The following is an 8,262-nucleotide window of genomic DNA, read 5'->3' as shown; positions in this document are numbered from 1 at the left end:
TCTGTTTAATTATGGAAAATGATCATGACAGAGAGAATTTCCTGTCGTGCTTGGAGTGTGTCTGCCTTTTCCCTTCCAAAAACAAAAAAAAACGAAAAACGAAAAACCCAAACCCCATTTCTTTTATTTTCTTTGATAATTTCTCCGCGGCGGTGGCGGTGTCGGCGACAATCCAAACCAAATTCAATTCAATCTTTTATAGTTAGGGCCCCCTGAGGGCCGGAGCTGCATCGATCTGCTCCCAGAATTTTAAGTACTTGCTGGCTTAAATGGCCAGCCATCTATTCTCTGAGCCAAAAACTCTTCTAGGCTTCTTCTAGGATTCTCATAGATCCTCCAGAGACGTGATTGCACTTCTAATTTCGATTAAAAGTTCAATTGATTTAAACTGTGGGGGAGAGAAACTTGACCATCCTAGATAGAGATTATCATCATCATTTTCAACTAAAGACCATTAAATCTCCTCGCACTTGGACTATCATTCAGTTTTATGTTTAGACTTTATTGTCCTTGGCTTCGATTACGACTTGGTCTCGGATAACGATCGTAAAGCCACTCAGAGGCCCAGAGAGCCGGAGATCTTGTGAAGTACTTGCTCCCTACCGGAGAAGTCCATTAAACCAGAAAGGTAGCCACCGAGCCATCGAACGTGTCAGACATAAAAGCCGAACTCTCCTCCACTCCGAGCATCATTCATCCGGAGACGGAGACTCTGTTTCCTCTGCCGGAGTTCCATTTGGACTTGGACTCGGTGGGTTATGTTGCTGGAATACTAATTTTTGATACAGTGGAAGAAATATTTCATTAGTTTAGGTTGGTTCTAAAAAATATATAAGAGTTTGGATAAACCTATCTATATTTTGAAGAAACTCTACTATAAATAAGGGACTAGTACTATTTATTAAAATGAAAGTAATACCTACTAGTAACTATAGAAAATAAATTAAAAAATATAATAAAAAGACAACTACTACTTTGTTAGTCTTCTAGAACGAGAAGTATAATCCTAAACCCTTTATAGAGTAAAGTATAGTATAGTATACTTCCATAGTATTTCTCTCAGTGCCTTTTGAAGGCAAAAAGCCCAGAAGAAGCCCAGAGCTGCCATTAAATTGGTACTTGATGGGGATGCGATGTGGCTGCTCATGCTGATGTTGCTCGAATGGATGGATTGCTGGATGGATTGGTTGGACTGGGATGTGGGATGGGATGGAATGGGATGGGATGGGATGGAATGTATCTCTATCTGCAGCTCTCGGCTTTGCCATTTTTTTGAGGTCGTCATGGTATGGCGTGTCTCTCGCACATTTAATGGCTTTCCAAGGCATCGCGATGCATACTAATCGGCAGTTGGATGAATGGATCATCATGATGATGATGATGATCTGGGCATCCGATGATCATAATGCGTTAGTTAAGTTAGGTAAGTGAACGCATCTGTATCTGAATCTTTATATAGGTATCTGTATCTGTAATTGTATCCGCCCACGCAGTAGCTTGTGTCGCCGTGGGAATCATTTAAAAACACACACAAATTTCGGTCGAAAATGTGTATTTTATGTGGAAAACGTGAGGATGCCTTCCCCGGGATGTCAACTGTTTCAGCTTCTGTGCCTTTTGATGTATTTTTTTGTCGAGTTTTCGGCTTGGAGGCACTCGGCTGGGCCAATTGGCTGGGCTGGCTTATTTATATGCCGGCCGGATCATCATCAATGGCCCTCGCAATGCCCACAATCTCCGCTCGGACTTGGCCAACTCTCATACCCGGAGGCACTGTGCACTGTGGAAAATAATTACAAAATTACATAATTGTTTACAAAGAGTTATAGGCTATAGAGAGTTATTAAAATAATGATTATAAAGAACATCCCATTCCACTCTCTTAAAAGCCTAGACCGTTGCTCTTTAAATTATATAATTTTCAAAGTGTATCCCTCAGGTGACATAATCCATGGAGGCAGCAGCCCGACTTACTGGCCAAAAAATCGGATAATCCGTCAGGGCTGGAGACAGAGACGCTCTTGAACCGTCTTGGCCAGGCCGAGACAGAAAGCCAGCAAGACAACAACACATCCTGAAAGAGGTCAAGTGATTGCCCAATGCTGTGTTTTGTTTTCTTTTTTTTTTAATCTGAATCTCATTGTGTTTTCCCATCAGGTGCCACTACCATACTACCAGACTAGTGGCAGTGCGTTTGCTTTTTGGCCAGGTTGAAATATGATACGCATTGTGTATGCATGATCACAAAAATCCAAGACGAGACGAGCCAACTACTCGCAGCCACATCACCTTCAACGATGATCCCGAAACGAAACAGTACTGGTTACTGGGATTGGGATAACCCTGAGCTAACTGAGCTAACTGAATGGGGAACGTGATCGGTTACAGTCTGCATCCCGTATATCCCATCTCCTGAAAGGCATCCTGAGGAAGTCAGGTGCCTAATTGTTTCCGTTCTTTATTGATTTCTTCTCTTGTTTTTGTATTTTTTTATTCCATTGTGTGGTTAATTTTTGTCACCTGATCTCACCTGATAAGTTTCTTTACTTGGGAATCATTGTGCGTAGGGTTTCCCTTTCAGCTCTTAATTTTCTCATTTTTTTTTCTATAAAATATACTTGTAGGGGGGGGCATGGGTTTTTATTGTTTGAATCCAGAGTGTGGGATCTGGCTGATTACAGAAAGGATTCTGAGGAAAGTAGTAGTTGGAAAGTAAAGGGGGAATTATGGCTTCAAAATGTTTAAAGTTCAATTTCAAGGATGCTTTAACTTGGTTTTGGGTCTCTTAAAGGGTTATATTCATTTAAAATATTTGATATATAATATTTAATAATATTAAAGCTCTTCTTAGACCTCAAAAGTAATTAAATAATGGATTTGTTAAAGTGTCTAAATCTACTAATTATAAGTATATATAGTATATAACTTTAAGAAAAGCTAGAAACTTTGAATAAGAACTTGCTTTTAAATATATATTATTATTATTTAAAATTTATGTATAATTTTTACATTAAAGTACCTAAAAACACCTATCCTAAGACCTTACAATTTTTTAAATTTAACCGATAACTAAAGCTTATAAATAAAATTAAAATTCCAAGTAGAGTGCAGGGCCAATGGGAGCAGCGATGATGATATGTATCTTTTGGAGGCACAATTGGAGCACAACCGCCCACTGATAAGCAGGGGGCGGGGCATGAGGTGGTGGATGGATGGGTGGATGGGTGGTTGGGTGGTTCAGTGGTTGGCTGGTGTTTGTGCCACAAGTGCCACACGATGTAGACGCAATGCCAGCCGAATGCTCTGAATGCTAATTAAATCAACGCTTACTGCCAGCACTTAATGGAAGCTCGTTGTTTATTTTGTGTGTCTTTTTCGACTAATTTGCATAAAATTAACTTAATAATCAGTTTAGAGCGAATTGCAGGGCCAGAGCCGCCAACAGCTGGGCGGCAGAGGCAGGCAGGCAGCGTGGGAAATTCGTAGATTAAATTTATTTTCAATTATTTTATCAAGAAGTGAGTGAGAGCAGCGCTTTGCGGCTGCGGTTTTTTATTACACGACATATTTGTTTGTTTCTCTTCTTTTTTTTTGTTTATCAACAAACTTTTTTTTGTTGCTTTTTGTGGAGGGGCTTACACGCTCCGCTTCTTGTCACTTTTTGTCACATAATGTGGCTCAGCAATTAAACGAAACGGCCTTAAACGCTCATCAAGAAATTAAGCCAGTTCACATCGCCACTTTGCATACCAATTGCTCCGATTTTTCTCATTCCCCAAAAACCGGGAAAAATACTATCTGTATCTTTACAAAATAAAGCCAGAAGATCAAGGGTTTCACGGCTAAAAAATCGAGAGTAAGGAGAGGTATTCGAGAGGGTTTTGAAGTTATAGTTTTATAGAGAACTATTTTTAAGGCTTGAAGACTAGACTCTACGAATTAAATAATAAATATTTAATTCCTCAAATGAAAGTGTTATTTATTTATAGTTTTTAGACCACCTGGTAGGACCTCTTCCAGAACCTCTTCTTGAACCTCTACCAGAAATAAAAACCCTCTAACCCACAGCAAGTAGTATTTCGTGGTAGGTCATAATTTTTAATGATTTTGCGCGGATTTTGTCTCTTGATCATGAGGCTCGTAAAAAAATATAAGAGACACCGCAAAGGTGAGGTCACAGGTAAGGGTTAAAGGGTCACAACCGGGTGGCCAAGAAATCCCCAGATCCCAAATCTCATATCCCCGATTCCCAGATGTCGGAACTATTTCTTTGGAGATGCCCGCTATCGCCTTGATTTCTTCGGCAAATATTAAATATCTTGTGTGGAGCTTTAACGCCGTTTTTTACCCGGTATCTGTTTTTTGTTTGTTTCTTGTTTCTGTCGGCATTTTGATGTTTTCTTCAGTCGGTTTTTTATCTCTGTGTGGATGCTCCACATTCATCATAATGATGAAATGATCATCTTTATGATCTTTTCGACAGACCGGAACTTGACGCATGCCAAAGATAATACGATTTAGTCATTTCCTTAGTGGGTTTAAAGATGGTAAATGGGTTGGGTAATATTTTAATATTTTTCTCAATTTTTAGGGCATTTATATGAGCGGAATATTGGTAGTTATCGATAACAGTCGATAGATTTCTGGAAGCTTTACAAAGCTAACCTAGAAACCTAGAAAATAAAACAAATTTATTACTTAGCCCATCATTTTTACTTATCACTTATATTTCATAATTTTTAGAGCCTTTGAATATCAAGAATATTAATATAAAAACACCAAACAATTTTTTTAAAACTTAAAACCTTTAAAAATCAGCCTATAGAGCTCTCGAGAAACCCTGGAACGTAACCCTTTATAATCGCAAGAAAGTATCAAGGGCTTTTTATAAAAAAAAACAGGCCTGATTTATTTAACAATTTAAATTGTATGGACTATTGTATGGCTCTGGCTTTCGGTTCCTTCCACGTGTCTATATATTAAATCCAAGCCAATCCGATTTCGATTCCGATTCCAAAATCAAAATCTCAACCCCAAGAGCTGTCTTTCTCATCAATATTCAACGCATTACAATTGCAATAAGTTCCAGCAGGCACTTCCAGCCATGGCACTTACTTGATCCCCTCGGATCGGAGACTCTATATATATATATATGAGCTTATATACGATTGCGATCAAATCAGCAACGATCAGTTGCGGATTTTTATGCTGATTTTGACCCACTTGACTCCGGGGTCCGGACCGGACCGATTGTAGTCCAAATGAATTGCGTTCGAGTGTTGTTTGTTTATTTACTTTTTCGATCCGATGGGTGGATCGGTCTTCACGGCGACTATATAAGTAGTATATTGCGCCAGGTATATAATGGAAATATTTCCAATTTCTTGAGATGACAATGGGACTTGATTTCCTCTTAGGTTTTCAAAGCAAAACTTACTTTGTTTATGGCTTAATGTTTTATACATAAATATGCATTTTCTTTACATAAATTAATATTTAAATAATTATTTTATAATAAAAGTTGAGTTCTAGCTCAGATTTAGGAGCTGACACATTGGCTATGGATGAACAAAAATAAAAAAAATTTCAAATCAAAATGAGGCAATGGAGCAGGAAAAACTGATTGCAGGCTCCAACTATTTGGAAAATATAAATAAATAAAAAAATAAGAAAAGGCAGGCTTTAATAAATTTTTAAAAATTATAAGGAAAGAAGGAACAAGCCAGGACTCAGTGCCAGGAGCGGAGAGGAACCACCATCCAAGAAAGTCCACCGGACAATAAAATAAAGAAGATTAATCAAAAAAACATAAATAAAATATAGGAGGCAGTCCCCCAAAAAGAAAGACTTCCATTGGGGAGGAACCACCGGCCAAGAAAGTCCACCGGATTGTAAAATAAATAAAATAAAAGAAGAAAATCAGCAGGACAGGATTTGCGATAGGAGGATTAATTTGCAGAGCTAGTGCAAAAAAATAATATTTAAAAAATAAAAATAATAAAATAAGAAAAGAAGAGACGAGACGAGCCGGCTGAATGCCGAGCCTCGAATGACTGAAATAATTTGGTTTTCCTGCTAAGGTGATGGTTTCTAAAAAATCCAAAGCCTACTTCGTTTTAGGGATTCAAAGTTTCCTGAAGAAAAGCCTACTAATTATCGATTAATTTTTATTTTTATTAAACTTATAGTTGCCACCGTTTTGGAATAATCCTTTTTGAGAATTGGCAACTTGGATAGTTTTCAAAAGACCCCTTTGCATAAAATCATAAAATACTCCATATGCTAGGAGACAAATAAAATAAACCAAGATTCCCATCTCTTCTGAAGAGTGTCTTCTGTTAAAAAGCAATCTTGCAGCTAAATAGCTTCCGTTCCTAATGGATAGGGGATAAGGAAGAGTGGATGTTCCGAGTGATTCCCAAGGATGAGTCCACTTCCTGTTTAATCACTAGCCGTGCATAATTCAGAGGCAACATTCAAATTGCGGCCCGACCTTCGAGGGCGCAGATAACCGCAGGAATTAAGAGCAAATAAATGTCACAACAGAAGCGGGGCAGGGGCGGAGGCAGAGGCAGAGGCACTCACCTGGAGACTACCTGGAAGGTACAAGCACGAGACTCATTAGGTAATCATTAGTTTTCGAGTTCCGATTTCCAAATTCCGGATTGTGTTTTGGTTTAGCATTTCCGCTTCGAGGCACAGGCCATGGCTGATAATTTTTGAAAATTTGTGGCAGACTAAATAAAATTAAATAAAATAAAGTAAAGTGGGAATTGTAAGGGCCAGACTTATCTGCCACTCAGTGGCAGTGGCAGAATGAAATGCCTCTGTGGCAGAGACCAACAGACAGACAAAAATTATGTATTCAATGGGGCAATTAAGGCGAACCAGAGGAGGAGAATCTCTTCTCCGATCGTCCCTCGCCGGATCGCCTCACGAAGATTTCAAGAAGAAATCAAGCCAACGCCGATCCGAGCTGACAATGCCGAGGCATGGCAAGGCATTTTAATATAGAAATTTTCTTGCGGCCATTATTTTAGGCCAACGGCCTACAACGGCCCCGGCCAGTCGCAGACCAAGTCAGCAGCATACACTGAAAAAAGTTATAGATTTTAGAAGAATTAGAGAGGGAGTACTAGTTGATACTTGCCTTGAAACACTGTTGGTCCAAAAATCGGTTGCTGTTTGAATAATTATTTAAAAAATGTATAAATAAATTTTTAAATATTTTAAGGGTTTATCATTTTAATTATTTATTAAATTTCTTCTTTAAAAACTTAGTTAACACCTCCAGAATGTTATATTCTAAGCGAGATCTCGAAAAACTTGACACTTCTCGGCTCAAACTTCTTATTTTCTTTGAAAATTAAAATGATTATTAAAACATCTTGAAATATAAGATCTTGATTAAAAAATACCTTTAAAAATCTCTACAAAACATACCTATTAAATATTTCTTTCAGTGTACTAGCAGAGAAGAGTCAAGACCCAGACAACCAAGACACCCAGCAACATCCAAAGCCATTGAACAGCCATCGACGTCGCTCCATAGAAGGGTCTATGGATGGGCTCCTCTCTCATTGCCCCCGCCCTCAAAAGGCCCCAGACCCCAGACCCCACCTACCCACCATCTATCCCCCTGCTCCCCTCCACCCTTCTACCAATTTTGGATGTGGCTTTGGTCAAAAAGAAAGTCGCCTGGCCATTTGGCTGGGGCTTCCATTGGAAGATTGGCGCAGCAGCAGCAGTTGGATGCAGTTTGGCCATCGAGGGACGACACATCGGCACATCGACAAAAGAAAAACACACCATGAATCTTTAATGAAGAATCACCAGTTGCCAGTTACCAGATACCAGTTACCAGATACCAGTTGCCACTTGCCAGTAGCCAGTTACCAGCCAGTGGCCGGCTATAACAACCAGTTACCAAGTTAACCCAAGTTGGGCCCATAAATGTTGGGCCAACAAACGAACAAACCAATCACCAGAGTCGCCACCTCCAATCGCCATCATTTTCTTTTATTGAAGCCCCAAGATTCTCTAACTTATTTTATTATAAGGCTATTAGTATACCCCTTTAATGGCTTTAAATCGGAAGAAAATAAATAAGAGGTGGGGAACCTTAGAGCTAAGAGGAGTTTGAAGTGAGAGTTTAAAATTATAGAATTTTTGAGAAACTATATTTATGATAAATAATAATAATAATAATAATTTTTAAATTTTATTATTCAGGCTAACTAATTTTATAGTTTTTAAATATTA

The 8,262-nt window shown here is 38.6% G+C and overlaps 1 long non-coding RNA gene across 2 annotated transcripts; it reads right to left on the bottom strand.

Moving 5' to 3' along the window:
- Window positions 1-481: 481 nt before the first annotated feature.
- On the bottom strand, window positions 482-7,091 carry LOC123257533. 2 transcript variants are annotated; one of them, XR_006507627.1, is made up of 2 exons: window positions 6,586-7,091; window positions 482-1,780 (listed from the first exon to the last, which is right to left on the bottom strand). It is a non-coding gene; the product is annotated as an uncharacterized LOC123257533 (long non-coding RNA). The 2 variants fall into 2 exon arrangements; XR_006507628.1 differs by lacking the exon at window positions 6,586-7,091 and adding an exon at window positions 4,806-6,063.
- Between the last annotated feature and the right edge of the window lie 1,171 nt (window positions 7,092-8,262).

The sequence above is a fragment of the Drosophila ananassae genome, chromosome XL (genome assembly GCF_017639315.1).
Source record: "Drosophila ananassae strain 14024-0371.13 chromosome XL, ASM1763931v2, whole genome shotgun sequence".
NCBI lineage: Eukaryota > Metazoa > Arthropoda > Insecta > Diptera > Drosophilidae > Drosophila > Drosophila ananassae.
This window is presented reverse-complemented; position numbering and strand designations above follow the sequence as displayed.